Genomic DNA, 23,880 nt, shown 5'->3' on the forward strand with positions numbered 1-23,880 from the left:
AACAGTGAGTTGTTCTCACATAGAAGAAGTCTAAGAATAATAATCAGAAATAGACTGACATGTCTCTTGGCGCATCTAATAAAGCTTGGATTCAATGTGGAACTCCAGACTTGAATCATTAGTACAATTGTAGTGACTAGACAGAAATATCCAAGCAACCATAGGCCCGCATCAGTACCAAAACGAGGAAGAAGACTATAAATGGAAGGTATAGAGGTATTGATAAACCAAGACAGAATCTTACTCTGAATACTCTCCCATTCCTCTAGGCATGCTTTATAATCATCCTCTGTTACAATAGTAGTCTTAGACGCATCAACGTCAATAGTGGCTTTGGACTAAGAAAGTGGCATTGGCTTGGGAATTGAATCAATTACATACCTCCATAGCTTGCGAAACTTGAGAAAGACAATCATATTTTGGGACCATGCATGATAGTTAGTAGAACCATCCAAGATAACTATAATAGGACAAAAAATGTCTTGTTTGTTTTGTTGAGCCATCACAAAGAAAATGAACACAAAGAGGAATTTAGAGACCTCAAACAAAGAAACAGAGCCCAAAAACAGAGTCTACATGAAAAATTGAGCAAGATAGGCCCTATTGAAATTTTCTGACTTTTAGTCAAAAGTCAATTGTCAACTGTGCAAGTCAACGGTCAGAAAAAGAGAAGTCAACGGTTGACGTGTGCTAATGCAAGCTGATGACGCAAGGCGCTTATGTGTGCTAATGTAAGCTGATGACATAGGACGCTGATGTGGGCAAAATGACATCACCCTAAGGCTGACGTGGCATGATACAAACCGAATTAGGCACGTGGTGCATGTGTTGGCGCGTAGCAACGCTATGACTAGCTCGTGGCAATGCTGTGACTGGCGCGTGCAGCCCGTGTGTACTTCTGGTGGCATGTGGTAGTGCGTGGAGTGCGTGTTCGTGAGCAAGAAACTTCAGGCGACATGTGTCCAGTGATTTTAGGTTATTCTTGGTTGGGTTTTGCTTGGAATTGATTGATCTGTCACGTTGTGCCTTTGCTTTAGCAGTTTGATGAATACAATGATGAGATCCAAACGTTGCAGGGCTATGGGCATGATGGTGGTAACTCGCTTTTGACAGTGGCTACTGGATTAAGGCAAAGGTAGTGGAAGAACGCCGAAGATGACCCCAGGTACTAGAATGTTAGAGTAATGGCTTTGATATCATATTAAGAATATAAAGTGAGAGACAGAAATACTAAATAGTCTGCATATTGATGTTTATTCTGTGTGTATAACATTGTATAATGGAAAGCCTTATATAGGCTACGTATGTGTGAAGTACAAGTAATATGAATATACTACAAGTACAATAGCTCAATGGGCTAGAGATGAGAATCAACAAGCATCCAAGGATTCATTGCATGTTCCAGTTGGGGCTATTACTAAAGCAAGATTCAAGAAGATCAAAAAAGCACTTAATGGGCTGATTTAAGATATTTGGGCTAATTCTAACGCAGGACATTCCAAGTTTGGCCCAAAGGAAGATGAAGGTGTAATAAATTTAATCCAAGTTATTGAGGGCTAATCGAGCTTGATTGGGCATGATTTATGACGTGGATTAATGGCTGATTGACTTTCAGCTCCATATCAGTTAATAGACATTTTTCCTATTCTGGAGCTTATAATTTCATACCAGATCTACCTTAATTTAGGGCTTTTATTATTTAGAACGTTTTTAGCTATTTTCCTTTTTTGGATCTGCTAATTTCAAACCAAATCAACTTTTATTTAGGGTTTTTTTTTTTAATTCAGTACATTTTTTTTTTCTATTTTCAAGCATGTCTTATAAGTAGCATGCACTCATTGTAATGGGGAATTATTGAATAAAAATCAGAAAAGGTGAGGCTTTGCTCTTCTTTTGGTTCTTCAAGAACTGTGAACTTATCAGGGATTCTTCCTTGTGGCATTCAAACTTTATACCTTTGGTTCGTGATTCAATTATAATCATTGGGTCAAGATGTTATACTTATACCTTTGGTTTGCATTTCGATTATAAATGTTGGGTCAGGGTTTCCATCAAAAATCTGAATTTTAGCTTTCTTGGGCAAGTATTCCAATATTTTTGTTGTGTCTCAAAGCGTGTCGATTGAGGTTCGCATCAGCTAGGTTAGACTAATCTATATACTAACAACTTTTAAGCTAATTTATTTTTGTCTTTTTTGTATTAAGTATTTAATGATATGTTTGAATATTCTATATTTAGATTAATCTTTTCACTTCATATAATAATGATTATATAGTATATACTGATTTTCTTTTGTTTATATTTTTATTTATTTGAATAAATATATATATATATATATAGCTTAAATTATGAATAAATAAATCATACATAATAGTGAGTATATTGATTCTAGCTAATAGTAGACTCAAAAAAATAAATTATAACTTATATTTACATTATATTTTCTACTTTAATCGATTGTTTTTGTTTAATAGATTAAGCAATCTTTTTCCCCCTAAACCAAAATTTTGACTTCACGAATGGGCGTGGCAATCTATGGTTTAATAAATGTGAGGATGACAGAAATTCTATTTGAGAAGCTTAAGGATCTATTTGGGATCTACTTATTTTGCTAAAATTGAAAACCTTTTGTTGAAAGTACTATAGATAAAAGTAAAAGATAATTGAAATAGTACAATAAATCCATGAATAGTACCAAAAAAATGCAAAGAGGCCCATGAACAGTAATAAAAATATATTGAGTAGTAAAATAAGCTGACTTTTTAAGCTGGAGTCAAACGCACACTAAATCTCGTAAGAACTTACAAATAATATTGCAATATAGACATATATATTATTATAAAAATTATTTTGAAATGCTAGTAATATGGAATAGCAGAGTCAATATGTGCAAACCTTAGATTTCGTAAGCCCCACCAGAAACAATGAAAGAATTTTTCTGAGAAATTTTTGGACTGCACTACACCAGACTGAAGGGCTCCAAGAAATATTCCAAAATCAAAGAGCGTTTTACTTTTATCTGGTGGATTTATTTGGCAAACGTCATTTAGAAATGTGTAATTTCCTAAACTGTGAAGTCTGTCATCACATTTGAAAGAACTTTGGATACATCCAATACGTTTTTCACAAGCCACGTGCCAGCAAGCAGTCTCCCTTTCAATAGAGAGAAAATACCAAAAGGCCCCCAATACCTAAAAGACCCTCGAGGCATTGAACATCAATAAATTCTTCATATTTTCCTAATAATCATAATAATAATTCATGAAATTGTACACACATGAATTGTACAATGTATTTATATTCTATATAATATCTATGTAGGTCATATATATAATTGACCTAGGACGATAAAGGTATTCTTGATTGAGCTAAAATCAAGAACATTTTCACTACTCTAGGAAAACAACATTTTTACTGTAGTTGAGATGTCAGTTTCTCATAGGTAGAAATAAAATTAAAATAAATAGTTGAAATATTAGATTAGGACTCTCCACAAATTAAAAACAAAGGTGTTGTAAAAATGTTATGACATTTTTTTATATTCCTAGACTTTCATTATTTGAGTAATGCTATATTCACAATATTTTCTCAACAAATTCTAAATATTAGATTGTTATAAGTTGATTAAAAAGTAATGTTAGTGCAGGATAACAAACTGCCTCTTAAGATTTCTTTATGAAAATATTATAGATATAACATGATTTTATAGTTGATATGAGAATAGGAGTACCCATTTATAATAAATTAATGAATGAAGTATTTAACTTTTCTCATGTAGGTCCCCCTCGGAGAACCTACATTGATGAAACTCATCTCTATTCGCCGAATAGAGTCTTTTCCCCGCTGGTGGAAATCTCTTATTATTCTCTTTCTCTAAACCTGTTTGCTTTTTCCCATATACTCATTCCCATAGCCCTCCCACCACTCAATCCTCCTACCTTTCGTTATCATGGAAGAGCTTGCAAACCAATGGGCCCGACTGTCACTCAAAGCAAAAGAAAACCACATCATTGACCTTCCACCCACAGTAGAAAATAACAGTCATGTCCTCATCGCAAAACTCTTCACTAAACGTAGAGTCAACTTGGAGGCACTCACACGGACCTTGAGGAGTATGTGGCGGTCTGTGATGAACTTTGAAGTCCGGGATCTAGGTTCCAACACAGTGCTTATTAATTTCGACGACGACGCCGACCCACAGAAGATAATAGCGCAGGGACCATGGACTTTTGACAAGTACCAACTAATCGGTCTATACAAACCGGTGGGTGAGGAGTCGATGAACAACACCACTTTTGACTACGCTTCCTTCTAGGTTCAAATCCATAACCTTCCCCTCCGATGGATGAACAAGGTGACCGCTAAAGCTATTGGCAGGACTCTAGGCACCATTGAGCAAGTTGATGTCTCTACTACAAGGGAGTGTTGAGGTCGCTACTTACGAGTCTGTGTCCAAATAAACATTACCCAGCCCCTCTGTCGAGGTAGGATGGTAAACTTCGGGGAGGTAGAACCGCAATGGGTGGCGTTCCAATACCAAAAGCTACCGATCTTTTGTTACTGGTGCGGCATTCTCAACCATGATGAAAAAGACTGCGCACTCTGAACTAACAGTGGCGGCACTTTGAATACTGAAGAGCAGCAGTACGGAGCCTGGTTATGTGCTCCCTTGAACAACCTCCAACAACCCCAAGTAGCCAACAAGATAGCCACGCCAAAACCCAGCCAACCCCGTGCTCCACCACGCCCCCCTCGTCCAATGCCATCGACACACATGAATGGTGCGTCCATAACGGCGTCCATTGCAAACCCAGTACGGCAGTCCAAACATTCTGATCCATCACCCTCCACAATTCCGGAAATAGCCACGCAAAATGCGCCGACAAATATGGAGATCCTGTCAGACCTGAATCTCTTCTGATGGGATTGACGAGAACATGTAATAGTGACGAGGTAGCGTTATGACGAGGATATCCCATGACGACAAACAAACCATCAACGACGAGGAAAGGAAGGTCATTCAATGGTGCCAGCAAGTAACCTGGGCAGTTACGAAACCAGTAAAGCAGACCGTTGGAAGCTAATAAAAGCCCCATAATTGAGCTTGAGGCGTTATGAAAGAAGAACATTTACACTCCAACGGCTAGCAGTCAGGCTCACAGGTATAAAGCTCTAACATTTGCAGCATAAGGTACGAGATTAAGATTCTGAAGATACACTTCTTGCTTTTTAGTTCTGTAAACAGCTTGATTGTTCTAACTTTGGCATCGGAGACGTTGTGGCAGGCACCACACCGGTGACCACCTTTCTTGAAGAGGGCCAGGTACTCACGAGGAGTTCCATCTGCCTACTGAGACTGACGAAGTTGCACCTCATCATCTTCCATGCACATATTGCGAAAATTGATAACGTAATAAATAACTTTCCTTCAACGCCACAATCAACCATTACCCAAAAGGAATGTTTAGAATTGGTGGACCAACCTGAGAGTGATCCTTCCATCTTACAACACGCTGTCTCCTTGGATCTCGGATTACATGATACTTACCTTGTTGATGCTCCTATAGGGCACATGCTGGACATTAAAAGCATGATTGGGCCGAAAAGGCTAATGGACCCAATAAAAGGAACTTGGAAAAGGCTTGGGCCTCCCAAAAATAAAACTACAGACCAGGAAACTATTTTACCATGTGCTGGGCCGAAACGTAAGCTTGAGGAAATGTGTAAGTCAGATGACATAACTCTGGAAAAGAAACAAAAGCTAGCTAAAGAAGAAAGTGCAACGACATGTAATATAACAGACAATATGGAATCAGCGGTGGCTGCTTGGCAGCACTGCCGGGTCTAATGAGTGTCCTAAGCTGGAACTGTCGGGGGCTTGGGAACCCTCGAACAGTTAATGCTCTTAAAATAGCATGGAAAAAGGAAACTCCTATTAGCGTCTTCTTAACGGAGACGAAACTCTCTACAGATCAGTTAAACGCCAAAAAACAACACTGAGATTATAATCAAGGACTGGTGGTCTCTAATGATGGCCAGAGTGGTGGCTTAGCTCTTTTGTGGAAACCAGGAACTCAAGTACATGTTAAAAATTTCTCCCATTAGTTTATTGATGCTCATGTGTTATGTACCACAGGACAATGTTGGAGATTCACAGGCTTTTATGGACACCCCGATACCAGTAAACGGGATGAGACTTGGGCACTCCTTCAATCCCTTGGGTAGTCCAATCATCTTCCATGGCTCTGTGTGGGAGACTTTAATGAGATCACAAGCCAAGCTGAGAAAGTGGAAGGGTGTTTAAGACCAACTCGGCAGATGTATCGCTTTCGAAGCACTATCCACGTGTGTAACTTCATCAACCTGGGATACCATGGCTAATCCTTCACTTGGTCCCGTAACCACCCTACTGAAGGCAGAATATACATACGCTTGGATAGGGCCCTTGCAAACAATGCATGGAAGTTGCTTTTCCCAGGATCCACAATTCACCACATTCCCATGTCATCATCAGACCATTCACTACTTTCCATCTGCATGCAACAGCCCGATCCTCCTCGGAGACCTCACTCTCAACCTTTATTTCGCTTTGAGGCCATGTGGCTCCAAGACCCATGGTGCGAAGTAGTCCAGGAGGCCTGGAGTGAAGGACTTTATAAAACCAAGGGGGTCTCTATCATAAACTGCCATGCAAGTTATCGTGATCGCCTGTCAGCGTGGAATAAAAATGATTACGGCCATGTTGGAAAGCAAATTAAGAAACTTGAATGTAGACTTCAAATTTTGGAAAACCACCCCATCCAAAATAGTGCCAGGATCCATGAGGTATGGACTGCCTTGATCCGATGGCTTGACGCTAAAAATACCATGTGGCACCAGCGTTCGAGGAATTTGTGGATCATGGATGGTGACTGAAACACTACTTTTTTCCACCAAAAAGCTTCAAACTGCAAGGAAAGAAACTCCATTCTAGGCATTTGTGACTCGGAAGGACAATGGCAGAAGGATGACCACACTACTGAAACCATCATCTTGGAGTATTTTGAAAATATTTTTCGCTCGAATGGATATGTAGATACTTCAGTGCTCATTGATGCGGTCAAACCAATAGTTACAAAAGAGATGAACACATTTTTTACTTGAACATTCACGGCAAATGAAGTCCACAAAGCCCTCAAGCAGATGCATCCCAAAAAATCTCCAGGCCCCAGTGGTATGCCTCATCTCTTTTATCAGCATTTTTGGTCTCTTACAGGTGAGTGTGCCACCAAAACTGTTCTTGATTTTCTAAACCATAGTATTGTACCTCCAAATTTCAATGAAACACACATTGTCCTCATCCCCAAGGTAAAAAAATCCCACAAAAATAACCCAGTATAGGCCCATAAGTCTATGTAATGTGCTTTCTAGGCTCACATCCAAAGTCATTGCCAATAGACTAAAAACGTTTCTACCATGTATTATTAGTGAAAACCAGAGTGCCTTCATGTCTGACCGCCTCATCACTAATAATGTCATTGTTGCTTTTGAAACTATGCATTACCTCAGGAAAAAATCTAAAGGTAAGATTAGTGAGATGGCCTTAAAACTTGATATGATTAAGGCTTTTGATCATGTTGAATGGAATTGCCTAGGAAAAATTATGGAAAAAACGGGCTTCAATGACAAATGTGTAAATCTTATGATGCAATGCATTACCACTGTTACTTATTCTGTCAGAATTAATGGAAAACCTTGAGGTCACATAACATCTTCTAGGGGCTTGAGACAAGGGGATCCCATCTCCCCTTTTTTGTTTCTTTTCTCTGTAGAGGGTCTATCAGCACTTCTAAACCAAGCCGCATCAAGTGGAATTCTTAGAGGTGTATCAGCTTGTCCCTATGGCCCACAGAATTCTCATTTATTCCTTGCAAATGATAGTATCATTTTCTGCCAAGCCACTCCAGAACAATGCAGCCATCTTGAGAATCTTTTGACAATCTATGAACATGCTTCAGGCCAATTGCTAAATAAAGAAAAGACTGCTCTCTTCTTTAGCAGAAACACTCCACAGGACGTGCAAGAAGAAATCAAGAACCATTTTGGGGCAGTGGTTATTCACCAACATGAGACTTATTTGGGACTACCTTCTTTGGTGGGGAGATCAAAACAGAACACATTTAGGGCTTTGAAGGAGAAGCTTGATAACAAGTTATCGAGATGGAAAAAGAAATTACTTTCTCAAGCAGGCAAAGAAATACTTATCAAGGCAGTTGCACAAGTCATACCAACCTACACCATGAGTGTCTTTAAGCTTCCTGACTCTCTTTGTGAAGACATGACTGGGATGATATGTAGATTTTGGTGGGACCAGAAGGATGGTAAAAACAAAATGGTATAGCTTAGCTGGGAGAAAATGTGTGCTCCTAAGGAGAAAGATGGGCTCGATTTTTGGGATGTAAAAGCGTTTAATTTAGCTCTCCTAGCCAAACAAGGTTGGCGCTTGCAAAATAATCCCCACTTCTTGGTCCATAAGGTTCTAAAAGCTCGGTATTTTCCTAACACAAATTTTCTGCATGCTGAGTTGGGCATGAAGCCATCATATGCATGGAGGAGCATCCTCTCGGCCCAGCCAATCCTGAAGGCAGGTTACCGTTGGCAGGTTGGAGATGGTGAAAACATAGGTATTTGGACGGATCGTTGGCTACCGCGACCTTCCAACTTCAGGGTGTTATCTCCACCAGCCTTTCTTCCAGAAGACACCAAGGTGAGCTCTTTAATTGACTTAATAGTGGGGAGTGGAATGTAAGTCTAATTAGCCAAATTTTTTCTCCGGATGACGCCGCATTTATTCTTGGTATTCCACTAAGCGAACACAAGCCAAGAGACCGTATAATATGGGCATATACTCCAAAAGGAAAGTGAACAGTGAACAGTGCATACAAAGTCCCATGGCGAGCCTCAAACCCGTTTCTGGAGGCAGGTTTGGAATCTCCACATTCCGAACAAGATAAAGCTTTTCACCTGGAGGGCGTGCAAAAATATCCTCCCTACAAAAACAAATCTCTACCACCGACATGTCTTGGATAACTCCACGTGTGATGCATGCAACCACGACCCGGAAACTACTGGACACCTGTACTGGGACTGCCACCTAGCTAAAGAAGTCTGGACCTTAGCTGATTTGCCTTTTGATAGAACCGGGACTAGATACAGAGATTTCATGGACTTCTTGTGGCACCCTGCTGTTCACCCAGCACGTCAACACCGAGATTATTGAGCTCACTGTCACGATGGCATGGTGCATTTGGTTTGATCGGAACAAAACTCGGCTTGGAGCTGCCCGCCAGTCACCCCGTGATATCCTGGTACATGCTCGAGCTATTCTTGGAGAGTACCCCAGTTTGCTCACCAACGGCCCTCCAAGTTCAAAGAAGCTGCTGACAGTCGGTGGACCCCACCTAATTTCCCATGGTATAAGACAAACGTGGACGCTGCTGTCTTTCCTCGTCTTGGCATGACAGGGGTCGGAGTTATTATCTGTGATCATGGAGGTTCCGTGGTGGTTGCCGTGAGTAAACGCATGCCGCTCCCTTTAGGTCCATTGGAAGCCGAAGCAAAGGCTTTGGATGAAGCTACTATGTTTGCTAGAGAGATTGGAGTACAGGACGTCATTTTTTAATCAGATTCACGTATTGTATGCCATGCACTTGCGGACCCCACCAATGCTCCAATATCTATCTCTACTATAGTGTCAGGGACACGTTTTAGGTTGCATGAGTTTAGGACCTTTGAAACTTCGCATGTGAGAAGGCAGGCCAATAAGTCCGCACATGCTCTTGCAGCATATGCAAAAGACATTGACTCTCTTGTAGCTTGGGTGGAAGATTGTCCACCGTTCATTGAATCTTTGGTGATTTAAGATGCTATGTTTTATTCCTGATTTTTTCAAATAAAGTTCTAGTATTTTCCAGCCAAAAAAAAAAAAAAAATGAATGAAGTATTTCACATTTTATATATATTTCATGTGTTTAATTACGCAAATGCTTTTGATACGCATAAGCATAATACTTTCAGAATCTAAAATCGAACAAAACCTTGATTTTAAATTGATACTACTTTTCAAGGTTAAAATTTGATGAATATAAAATTAGTACAAAATCAAACTTACATGACTGGCAATGATGTAGAGAAAGAAATTGAATGCAGCTTTAACTCTATTGGAGGTTTCAGATGATTTGTCGACTCTCTACTTAGGATCTTTCCAGGATTGGAAGATTTGAATGACTCTTGGCACATATTGGAAGAGAACAAAGAAAGTCAACAACTTTCTTTTATTCAAAGATTTTGAGCCTTTCAGATGTCGAAAAATAATTAAAATTATGACCTGAACAGATTACTAGTATAGAGTCAAGGGATAAAATCTAAATATATGCAGCACATTGTGTTAATTTTGAAGAAAAAAATTAACTGAATAAAGCTCCTTCTTACTTGTGGGAAGGGAAGAATAACGAGAATGTCAATAACGAAGTAAGGCCACAAATACCTCCTCGCTATTTTCCGAAAATCTTTAACTTCCTCTCCCGAGTTCTCTTTATAACCATTGCGAAATTGCAAAATAATCTAATACTATATATAATAGCAGAATCCTTTAAGGAGGTGCTGCCACGTTAGGAAAAAAGGCCTCTTAAAATGATGACACGTATACAATTTTTCCTTTAAAATGCCGCACAGTGCACCGGTTTGAGAGAATCTTATAAAAACACAAACCCGCTTTAAAAAAGAAAACCAAAAAAGGAAAAACACAAACGCCATATTTCCCGATTGAAATTTCAGACTCACTCTGACTTCCCGATGAAACAGAGAGAGGCGATGAGGGCACGGAGAAAGAAGCAGAGAAAGAGAGGCGATGAAATCAAAAAGTTTCAAAAACCGATTTTGCAGACCCAAAACCTAGGCAGAACGGTAAACAAAGAAGGCATGGAGTGGGGACTGGGGAGAGAGAAAAATCTGCCATAATCAAAAGGGAAAGAGCGCAGAGTTCGTTTGAACCATACACCGTCCGTTCCCTTGCCAGATCTCGACCACCAGATTACCTGGACTGACATCGACAACGGTACATTTTTTTCTCTATTTTGTAGGTTTGGGTATAAAACGTTACTTTTAATTGAGTTTTTTTTTTTGGTTGGGTGGGTTTAGATTTGATTCGTTTTTGTTTTGGGTTTTTGGAATCTCTTTCAAAATTATTGTTTTCTCAATTTTAGATATTTGCTTTTGTTTTATTTTTTGTTTGTTTTTTTAGATTACAGAAATCACTAAAAATATTGATTTGGATATGAAATGTTAAAACACAGAATGATTGAGAGGGATACAGAGACAGTGTTCGTGAATGTTGCTGCCACCAGCGTCAATTTGGCTTCCTACACCGTTAGTAGCCTCGCCATAGAAGAAAAATCTATGGACCATCAACACTGTAAGACCATATAGCGATAGAGTGAGAACTACCACCGGTAATTTTCTTTTTCCTTTCTTTTTTAGATCTATAGGTATGAAATATGAATTAGTTTTGAGAAATTTGGTACTTTCTGGTAATTCTCCAAATTCTTTTCATTCCAAATAAAATCCGTTTAGTTTAAAGTCAGGGTTTTCGAAATTTCAGTTATAGTGCTTGATAGGTGTTTGATGTTGGTTCTTAGTTAATAAATCCTTACTGTTTGTTAAAAATAAAAAAACTACCGATGAGTGAGAGAGAGACAAAGACAAGTCTTTTGATGTCGCAAGAGTTGTGATCTTTACAATCTTTGACTGTAGCATCAGTAATTGGCACTAATTTTTCAAGTTACCATCCTTCCTAGAATCTCTCCATTTTGTTTTTCTCTCCAGCAAAAGATTCAATGTCTGCTTTCTACTTTGCCTAGATTTGATCCTTTAAACTTTAGCAAAGGGATTGCTAAATAGCAGTTTGTGTGTGTATAACAGTGACATTCTAGATGATTCTCTATAGAGACAACATCTTTTATAACTATTAGATACCCTATTGTGAATTGTTGTGAAAGATCAAAGTTGTGAAGAATTTAGCTTCAATCTTATCTAACTCTATGATCATTGTTACATAAAATTTCTTTCATTTAAGTCGTGGGTTACAATCAAATACAAAATATGTGTCCACTTTCCTGATCTCTTTAAAGTTGCCGCTATACAGGGAAAATATACAAGGGATTGCCTTTAACTAATGTTTCTTAAATTTTGTAATGGATTATTTTGAAGTTTTTTCCTCCACTTCTGTCAATGTTCAACTGTAGTGTGCTTAATTTAGGTGCATTTTTTGGGTGTATTCATGCTGTAAACATTCTTTTCATTCCCATTTAGAATATGTATTCCACGTGTTTGACAAAAAGTCTCACTCAAAATTGAAACATACTGCTTAAAATTGAAACTTACCAAATAACCCCATTTGAAATCCCAACCAAGTTAGTTGTGACTTGCACCCAAGTTGTTTTGAGGGCTATGGTTATATCATAGGAAAAGCAGGTAAAGATTCTAGAATCCTTAATTGTTTTCATTTGAGTTTTGTGTGAGAATTTTAGCTAAAAAAAAGAACTTTCAAAAATTTTTCTTCTCCTTCCCCAAAACCCAATTCTGAAAATTAATCCCAAACGCCATTCTCCTTCTCCTCTCTCTTCTCTATTTCTCCCCCTCCTCTCTCTTCTCTACCCTTCTCCTTCCCCCAAACAACCCAAAAATTTCAGCTAAACAAAGCCCAATTAGTTAAATTAAACTCAGCCCGAGTCCCCAAAAAATTCAGCCAGACGCTCTACCCCTCTCCCTCTTTTAGACGCACGCTCTGCCCCTATATTCCTCTCACTCATCTGTTTCTGCCTCTGCTTCTCCAACCTGTAAGTTTTTCTCTCTCTCTCTAGGCAAACACAAACATAATTTTGCAATCTCCTTCAGTTAACCCGAAAAATTTTGTTCCTCTTTTTGTCGAGACAATTTTCTTTTCATTTGTGGTTGAGGTCTTCTATTGCATGGATTTAGTTTGAAATTTTTTAAGGCTGGGAAACTTACAGATTTATATGCAAATTTTTAAGTTTTTTCTGGGATTATAATAAGATTTGTGTTAATCGATCACACTTTGTTTTTTGAGTCAGTGTTGCTGATTGATAGCACTTTTAGTTAGGAAAAAGTCACTATAGACCTGTGGCTGTTACGTAAAGAGGTCAGTTTACCTTTGTTTGTTTGTTTTTTTTATTTTTTTAAAAATTTCTTTTCATCATCTTTCATTAGATGATTGTGTGAAGTGGATCCTAAGTGGGTTTCGTTCTGTTTAAGCGGTTGTTTCCTGAGGAAAATCTCTTTTTCCATGGGCTTTGTCAGTTTTGAGTAGTTTTGTTGTATTAGATGCCCATGTTCATCAATTCAAGGGTAGCACCGTAGCAGTGATAAGTCTTTATTAGTTTTCTACTTTTGTCTCTATTTGTTTTTTGCTGCATCATTATTGGCAATTTATTTCTGGGAAGAATCTGAAACTGGACTATTTGTGTTTTAGATTAAGATATCAAATGCTTATAAAAAACTTGGTGAAGAGTTAAGTAGCTTGAGAAGTTGAGGAAAGAGAAGAGCCTAAGAATAGGGGGAAATAGATTCTTGAAAAGCATTGATAAAGCTTCAAGATGCAAGTGTAAATGACTAATTTTTTTTGGTAATACTTATTAAACCAAATGTATAGCAGATTATGATGATTGTAATATATTGCTTTATAATATTTGTTTGTTTCTCATTTATAAGGATCGTATATATAAAATTTTATTTGTTTCTCATTTATAAGGATCTTATATATAAAATTTTGAAGGTTTTTCATGAGAAAAGTTTAAACTACAATTTTCATCTTATATTAGAGCCAATTCAACGTTCAAATAGTTTAAATTTAGAGAAATATTTAAACTTAACATGTTAAAATACAATTTAAAAGTTTTCCGTGTATTGCACGGGTTAGCTACTAAGAAAAAAAGCCCATCTAAAAATAAAGAACCATAATAATCTATCAATAACATTTACAATACAAATATGTATCTCAAAATTCGAATTGCAAATTGTTGTAGAGAAAAAGTCGAATTACAAACTATGGCAAAGAATGGATTAGTTGCTTAGGTCCAGAAAATCTTGGCCCCACCCGTACACTATATTATTATTATTTATGTTTATTGAATTGAATTTTAACCTCACTCGCATTTATAAGACAATAATATGTCTGATTGTCTTATATTCTTTAAGGTGCATTATATTTGTTGGTCTTTTCTTCTTAGATTTAGTTATAATGTAATGTCCATTCTTATTTTTTAAAATTGTTGAAATTTCCTTATCTCTTTTATTCTATTCTAAATGAAAATTGTTTTTTTGAATATCTTTAGCTGTGCCAAGAGGGAGAGTTGCGAAACCAAGAGATACTTATGTTGAAGACAATGGAAGAACAAGTGTATTTCCAAAGTTTCAGAATGAACAGGAGGTAGATGTGAAAAACACACCGGCGCAGTTTCGCTGCCCAAGAATCATGATTTAGTCATGAGCTGCATTGATATGGAGTTCTTTCCAGCATGACTTCCTCCATTTTATCCTTTCGAGAAGGTTTCTGTGGAACCGAACCTTTCAAAGTAACCACAAGTATACATCCTTCAAAGAGTCCAAATGCAAGTTCTGCAAAAGTTCATTGTTGCATTGCTTCAGCAGTATACAATTAGCTTTTCTCCTGAAATTTTTTTTGGTGAAGGTACGCTTGGTTGTGTTTATAGGGGTAAGCTACCCGATTGAGAGGTAAGATTCTTTTAACTTAATAAGAACTAATTTGCCAGGATGATGGCGTGGCTGTTTGATTGTGTGGCTTCTACTTTAGAATGCCTCATGTACGCTTGTATTTGTTTTCATTTTTTCCCCTTCATCTTCTCTATCCTCATTAGGAGTAGGAGAGTAGTCGAGAAAGAGCCATAGACAAATAAGAAAATGCATTAGTGAAGTTTAGAAGAATGCAAAAATTGTCAATATCCTTATGCTTCAAGAAATTTATGGAAAAGGATTATGCTAAAAAGCATCAACCATATGTACATGGCTTAGGAAAGGAGTAGGTAGCTGTAGATTTCTCTATGAGGTTTCACAAATGTAACTTTGATTTAGTGCCACCATCTTTTAGTTTTTAATGGGGCAGTACAGTGATTTGTATTGATAAAACTCTACAATTTTAACTTTTTCAAGAGTTTTGGTCTTTTTTTTCCTACCCCAACAAATATCTTTTGTGCGGTTTTTGTATGTATTCTTGAAATTAGTTGTCCTCTGTGTAGTTTAATTTGGATAGCTATAATAAAAATCCTATAATCGTGACAACATAGTTTGTGTAATTAAGGTTTTTTGTATTTTCTTTATTCATTATATCTTCATTTGACCATATTTAATGCATAAACACACCCTCAATTTTAAGGGAGTTTCTCATCACTTAAAAAAATAATAATAATTAAGAAAAATAAAAATTAATGAGAAGTTTTCTTCCTTTTTCTTTAAAAAAAAGCAGTTTATTTAAAAAAACAGTTTATTTAATTTTAATTATCTATGGAGTTGTTATAATATTTTTATGATTTTGCATACTTTTCCAGGAATAATAAATAAAAGTAGTCCGCGCATTGCGCGGGTCTTACGCTAGTATTTATAATGCCAATGATATCGGTACCAGAGCGCAAAATAAGAGAAATGGCTCCCAACTTTTTGTCCAACCCAATGCACTTCTTATCCTCATTGATCACAGGAACGTAAAAGAACAAAGGATCCAATGCTACTGCAATCACACACGACACTCCAAATATTATCCTCCATGATTGAAGGAACAAGGGAGGCAGATCACGAATTATCATTGAACTCCATGATCTTCAAAATAAATGACTTGATTCACTTCCATTCCTCAAGTATTGCACCCCCCCCCCCTTTCCCTCAATCTCATGAATCCTGAAAAAGAAAAAAAAAAAAGCGAACATAGAATTACTCCATGACACTAGTATTAAAGTATAATAGACTATGGGCCTTAGACTCACCTTATTTATCTTATATAACATACATACTTATACTACATACTTTGTCTCCTATATAAAGACACTCATGTATATTTTATTATTAGTAAAATACAATACAATCTTACAGTATTTCTAACATGGTATAAGAACCTGAGTTCGATTTTTATCTCCTCCACTTTATCTCTCATTTAAATTCTCACGTGTTGGGCATCACCTATTAAAAGGTTGTTTCGACCCACACGTAAGGGGCAGTGTTAAAAATATGTTGTTAAATTATTAAAGTTATTATATCCCAATTATTTAAACTTTTGGGAGAATCAGTAATTTAACATGGTATCAGAGTACCATTCATATTGCTCATAATAATATTTTCCATGAACGAACTAAACACATTGAGATTGATTGTCGTTTTATCCATTATCATCTTATTCATTATGCTCTCAAACTATTCTCAGTCTCCTCTAAAGATCCCCAACTTGCAGATATCTTCATCAAGTCACGTCCTAAGAGATGCCTTCATACTTTGGTTAACAATCTCAAGTTGGTCACACACCCCACCTTGAGTTTGAGGGGGGCTATTAACGTGTAATAGGTCATGAACCTTAAGCCCATCTTATTTATATTTTATAGCACATATACTTATACTGCACACTCTACCTCCTATATAAAAACACTCATGTATATTTTATTACTAGTGAAATACAATACAATCTTCTAGTATTTCTAACAAGTACCATGTATGGGGGGGAAGTCCAACAGGAAAAGCAAGGATGAAACAGATTTCCATTCAGTTCCTCCTTGATTAATAAAGATAGAAATAGGGTGACTCATCTATTCGTTAAATGCGCAAATGATAAATTTAAGTGACATTTTTTAATTTTTACATTTAAATATTAATTATTTCACTTTTATATTATAAATTTTTTATTCAAAAATAATTTTTCTTACTTATTGATATATAAAATTATTAATTAAGTTTTTACTAACATCTATTTTTTAATTGATAATAGCTAACGCCGTCAAACTTTTTGTAACATAACTGATACATAAAATTTCAACCTATGTAATCCACTCCATTATAATTGGATAAAATCAAGACATCAATTATATTTTGGCATAGGCAAGGTCACACCCCAAATATCCTATTTGAAGGCACTCCTTATCGTCTAGGCAAGATAAACTACCCATAGTTTTTAGATCCAAACTGTTCAAAGAACCATAAAATGAAGAGGTTCAAGATTTTTAAGGTTTAATCGGGTGGAACTAATATAGGTTAGACTGTGATGATGTCATAATTAATTAATATAAAAATAAATAAATAATTTTGAAATTTTAATAATCTAAACAAAAATAGTATTTTTTATAAGAAAAAAAATAGTATATAGAGATGTCAAAAATATATTTTGATTTAAGATTAGATAATATTTCTCATAATTTTCTACAAAAATTAAATAAATATCCTCTAATTATTTAAAATATTCTATTAAATTTCTAATATACTAATAAAATTAGCAGAACCTAATGCATTGGTGCATTTAATTGGTCTATTTATTTAAAGTGCCAACAATAAGTGTGGGTCTATGGGTCAATGGGTGTTGTTTTTATTAGAGAATTTCAACCTATGGAATCCGCTTTTGATAATAATACTTTATTATCAAATCAAGACACTAATTGATTTTTGGTGTAGGCAGAAATTGAATTCTAAATCTCTTATTCTACCATCAGAGATTTTATTGTTGTTGAACAATAAATAAAGCTTGGTCATGCCCATCCAATAATAATAATAATAAATTAAAGCTTGGTCATGCTTAGTTAATTTTATCTTTTAGTGGAACAATTAATTGTATAATGAGATGATATGAGCTTAGAGTTGAATTGGCACCTCTCATGCACAAAGTATTTGGAGTCTAGGGGAGAAAGTGTTCAAATTGCAGAATTAGCATCATATTGTAATCATTTGTCAAAAAAAAAAATGTATATATAATGAGATAAAACATAACACAAACTCAAAAAATAATTAATTGTTAGAACCAATAAATTGAGAAAAATAAATTTAAAAGTAAGAAAAATAAATTTAAAAGTAAGAAAAATAATGATTTATAAATTGAGAACTAATAAATTTATATACAGTTATATTTATAGTTTACTATTTAGTGCATTATGCATGCTGGCCATATCTTTGTGTTCTTCTTTACTTAGCAACAATAATGATATGATAAATATAATTGGAAAATCAATTATAATATTTGACTTTTAAAATTGGCTTTGGCTTCATAAAAACAAAATGAAAGATGATCTCTTGACAAATTTTTTGATTTTATACCATGGAATATATATTTAGTACGTAATCAATCATAGATAATTTCTAAGATCAAAAATAAAGCCAAGGCCCTTTTAATAGATTATTGTATTGCGATGTATTGAAAATTGGTTTTCATAAATTTTCTTTGTTCATACTTCGGCCTTCCTCACTCTTAGGGTATGATTGAGTAATTTTGATTGTACGATTTCTAGATAGATGCCTTTATAGGAGTCAAGTTGGATCTTGGAGTGACAAAGTTAAATGTGCTTTGAAGAAATTAAATGGGAAGAGTTTTAAGAAGACTATATGCAATCTGGCTCTTGGTGCTACTATCTATCACATTTGGCTTGATCCTAACGCAATACATTTTATTATTATTAATTTTCTTTATATCTAAAATAAAATTTTATTCTAGTTTAATCTATGTGTATATATGTGTAAAACTTTCTATTGAGAACTTGAACCCTGATTTTTGCTTCCCACAACCCACAAACACCTGTATTTATGTATTTATGCAGTGACCATTGCATGGTGGTCAGTGCAATTAACTTTTCAAGGTAAAATACAGATTTGGAGTTGGTCCAAGCTATTATGGCTGATGTTTGATATCGTTTTTTTTTTAAGAGATATCGTCTGTCTTGGTTCAGGACCTTATTCTATTTATGTAGGCTCCCTAATTCTGTCATGGATTCTTGTTAATTTTATATTTTACTGATAGATGTGGGGTGCTCTGGGTGTTGTTAGTTGCTTATTATTGGCTGGCTTATGGGTAACTAGTTGCTGTTTGTTGTTTATGTTTGTAGCCATTTATTGCCGGTCTGATGATATTATGTTTGTTATTAATTATAAAAATCATATCTCAAAAGTGTTACATGCATAACAGTTTTGCATAACTTTCACAATAAATCTTACGTGGTAAAATATTACTATTTCTAATTTGAATCCAAAACTTAATTTTTTTTTTTTTTTTTGGTGAATTCATAACAGCTAATTATAATAACCTGTTACTTAAAGTTATGAAAACGTTGTAAAAATGTTATCAACATAGCTTTTTTTTTTTTTTTAAAGTCTTTCAGTTTATATATATATATATATATAGGCTTTTGGGAACAAAAATATTGAGCACCAAAAAATGAAGGAAAAGAAAAAGAAGAGTAAACTTAAAATGATATATGAATCATACCTGATGGTTCCTTGAATATCAGTAGGTTGATAAGTCTCGAGCGCTGATGATCTTTGGGCCTGTATCCTGTAAACAAGAACACTGAATCAGAGGAGACCGGTGGGGACCGGCCAAAAGTCCTCTGATGGTGAAGTTAGTGAACTGGGAATTCTCTGTAAGAAAGGAGTGATTTCGTAAAAAGTGTCTCAATGCCTTACCTCTCATCGAAGAATCCTTATATAGTATATGTGGAACGATTATCTGCTTAATAACCGTTCCTAATGCCTTACCTCAGTTGGAAGGCTCGTTCCATAGTAGTTAATGTAGAATTTGGTACTTAGTGGTTTAACCAAGTGAACTCATCTATCTTTCATTAAGGACGGACGAGATTATCCGGGACGGCTTGTCCTCGTCCAAATGATTAAGGATGGATAAGATTCCCATGGGATCTTGTCCGTCCAAAGACGGACGAGATTAGCGAGGACGCTTGGGACGATCATTTCGCTTATTTGGTTCGCCCTAGCTTGTCTTTCATTAGACGAATCATATGGACGAGTTCAGGAGTTGATTTTTTTTGTGACACCATCAATACCTAAAGCTATCACCTTTCTCTAGCCGATTCCCACATAAGCTCATACCTAGAGGCTAAAGCTTTTCAAAGAGGCAACGTCCAAAATAAAGATTGACCTCTGACTTATGTATGGACCTAACCAATCTTTCCGCTTTGATCCCTGAAAAGTTCGAAACAGATTAGAGAAATTTTATTTTTCATTTAGTGCCGTAAAGTGCAACCTCCTTATAAGACACATTAGTAAAATTTATAACCGACAAGCACAAGCAAACCTTTGTATATGAGTACTTGAGACCAATCTAAATAATTAAAAACTAAAAATTTGACATTTGAATTGATTGTTTGACTACTTCAATTTTATAAGTAAAAGACTTAAAAACCCAAAAATAAAAGTGCAAAATTGAAGAAAAATATTATTATTGGATCAATATAATCTTACATTAAATTTTTTTTATAAAAAAAAAAATTAAAGGTTTGATAAAACTGTTTTGTTTAGTATTGTTCTATAAAATTGCTTTTGTTTTTTAAAGGTTTAATGGTTTTTTTTTTTTTTTTTTTTTTTTTTTTTCAAATCCGATATTTTGTATGCAGAAGCAGGATCGACGGGGGTGGGGTTACCGTGGCCCCACCCAAATTTCCATTATATTTATATATATATATATATATATATATTTGTTTCTATATTTATTATTATTTTTCCATGTATATCATAATTAATAGAATATTATTTATTTTCCTCAAAATTCAATTGAAAAGAAAAATAAAATTCTTTCTTATTTTTACAATGTCTTTTAAATGTTCAAAACCAATAAAAGGAAAATAAATATTATAAAAAATATATATATAGATATGAAGGAAGTAAGAGTTTTTAATTGAAAATATAATTAAAAAAAAAAAAACATTACTAGTATCTTCCAAACGTGATAAAAAATTTATAAAAAAGCATGAACATAATCAATAATTTAATACTCTTATGCAAATTTATGTATAAGTAAAAAAATATAAGAACAATTACATTATGAACTCCAAAATGTAGATTGTTTGAAAGTGAAATTTGAAATTTCATGCACATCCGTGTTCATAATATAGTTTCAAAAATGTTAATTCTATTATGAGTCTATATTAATTGTATATTAGAATTCACGTAAGTCACATTTTTTTTTTAATGAACAAATAAACACTCCTTTTTTTTTTGAAATAAAATATTTTTAAACATAAAATATTTTAGATGTTTGGTGTGACATAAATTTTTTCAAGCAAACCACCAAAATTGGTGCTAGAGGTCTAGTGAGCAAACTACTAGGACGGTGACTCCGGTGACCAAATTGCTGGCCACAAAACTGCTTGCACCAACTGCCCCACCCACTGAATCGACATCCTAGCCACTAGATGGGGGGAGGGGGGTCATTGTGTATTTTTGTAAAATATTTTACCAAGTTTTTAAAGGTAAAACGGTTTACAACTTTTTATGCAAAATTTTATGGTCAACAAAAAATATTTTTTAAGTTTGATCACATTTTACATGCAAATAAACACCTAAAAATAAGAAAATATTTTCTTTACAAAAAAAAAAAAAATATATATATATATATATATTTTACTCTGAAAAATACAATAGTTTTCTTATAAATAGTAAGTGGAATCTTTAGTTTTTTAAAAAAATTACAAAGTGACTTATGCTTGTGCACAAATAAAAAATAAAAAATAAAAAAACTTTAATTGATAAACACAATACAAATACAAATACAAATACAAATACTAATTATTAATTTTTGTTCTCTTTGCACATGATCGTTGGTATATATACAAGAAGTCTTATTTGAAAGTGATTCTTAACGCTAGAATCATTTGCATCACTCAATCCAAAATTTTTATAAAAAAGAAAAAAAATGATCAATTTTATATATTTATAAGTTTCAAAATTATTCATGTTAGTCAAGTTAAAAATGTGTAAATTTACAAAATTGATATAATGACAATTTAAATTTACATTGACACTACTCATTTTGCATCTAATTTTATATTCTTTTTTTATGTATATTGAGGATAAAAGAATAAAGTGAATAGTAGTTATTGTGCATAAAGAAAAAAAAAATTAAAAAAAGAAATTGATATTTTAATGAAATAGAATATATAATAGATAATCTAGTGTGTGTGTCTGTTAAAAGTTGTTGTATAAAATAGAAAAAAATAGCATTTTTGATAAAATAAATAAGAATTTTTGTACAAACTAATATGAATACTCTTAGGCGGGAGTGAAGCACCAACAAGGATTGTCCATATTATCTCTAGAGTACTCTCGCACATGGAATCATTTTGAAGAATAGGTATCTCACGTACCAAAAGGGAATATTTATTGCTTATTATTCACATAATTTTTATTTATTTATTTATTTTTTATATTTAGACTAGTCTTAAGTTTGTGTGCATATATTTGTGCTTATAAATTTTATCTCCCATGACATCAAATTCTGAGTCCATTATTATTTGTACAATTATGAGTTGAGTAATGTTAGTGTCACGCCCCGAACCCAACTATAAAGACAGCCACGTGACAACCGCCGCACGCTTATAAAGTAAGCACCCTACAAGTGTGCAAGGCCTTCTTAGCAACTAGAATTTATCCTCAAAAATTAAACCAAATAAATCCAAAATACCTCAACAATTTCTTTATGAACAGATCTCCAATAATTTAAAAGGAACAAAATCCAAACCTCATGTACATAATACCAATTGGCCGATAAATATAAAACTATTAGAAGACCATCCAATCCCAAAATCACTAAGCTTCCTTTCCTGCTCACAACACAACATCAAAACTCGCTATTCTTCACAATCTGAAATTGGGGGGAAAAAAAGGGAGTGAGTTGATAACTCAATAAGTAACGAAAGTCCTAATAAGTTCTATCAAGCAATAGATCTGTAAAGTAATAAGATGAAATATAAGTCTTCAAAAGTTATAATATACTATGGGTTTTCATAAATAACTAAAAAAGTTTCATAGTCTTAAGATAAAAAGTTACAAATAGATCAAATACTTTAATATAACAAATATATCATAGATGGTTTAGAAAGTAGTCAGTTTTCCATATATCAAAGCTATAACTTACAGTACGTTCCAAAAAGATACATAAGCAGTTTTAATTGACTCAAAATAGTTCAAATACTCATACATTTTCAAAATCACATATGTAGTTTTAAGGATTCAAAATAGTTCAAATATTCAAACATAATTCATATTTTTAACAATCTTATCACTATGGTCACGTTATATCCCCGTGACTGGGCATCAGAGTACCAATGAATAACCCTTATTGGCTGGGCATCAGAGTACCAATGAATAACCCCTATTGGCTGGGTATCAGAATACCAATGAATAATCCCCATTGGTTTGGATATCAGAGTACCAATGAATAACCCCTATTGGTTTGGGTATCAGAATACCAATGAATAACCTCCATTGGCTGGGTATCAGAGTACCAATGAATAACCCCCATTGGTTTGGGTATTCTAATACCAATGAATAACCCTCATTGGTTGGGTATCAAAGTACCAATGAATAACCCCCATTGGTTTGGGTATCAAAATCAATTCATAGTCAAATTGTCCATAATCGTATGTATAAAATCATAGTTTCTAACAAAAATATATCTTATTCAAATACGTATATATATAATCATATATTCAATAATCAAATATATTTGTGATATCTCTATATTCTTATTTTAAATCAATATAGCTAACAAATATCAATTAAATAAAATAAATCTTATATTCAGTGCTCATATGTATTTATGAAAATTCTTTATTCGTT

At 34.5% G+C, this 23,880-nt stretch overlaps 1 long non-coding RNA gene across 1 annotated transcript; it reads left to right on the top strand.

Annotated features, from left to right (window-relative positions):
* The first annotated feature begins 10,728 nt into the window (after positions 1-10,728).
* LOC126725039 (uncharacterized) lies at positions 10,729-15,237 on the top strand. The gene is made up of 3 exons (XR_007655272.1): positions 10,729-11,095; positions 11,334-11,489; positions 14,391-15,237. It is a non-coding gene; the product is annotated as an uncharacterized LOC126725039 (long non-coding RNA).
* Positions 15,238-23,880: the final 8,643 nt, after the last annotated feature.

The sequence above is a fragment of the Quercus robur genome, chromosome 5 (genome assembly GCF_932294415.1).
Source record: "Quercus robur chromosome 5, dhQueRobu3.1, whole genome shotgun sequence".
NCBI classification, from domain to species: Eukaryota; Viridiplantae; Streptophyta; class Magnoliopsida; order Fagales; family Fagaceae; genus Quercus; species Quercus robur.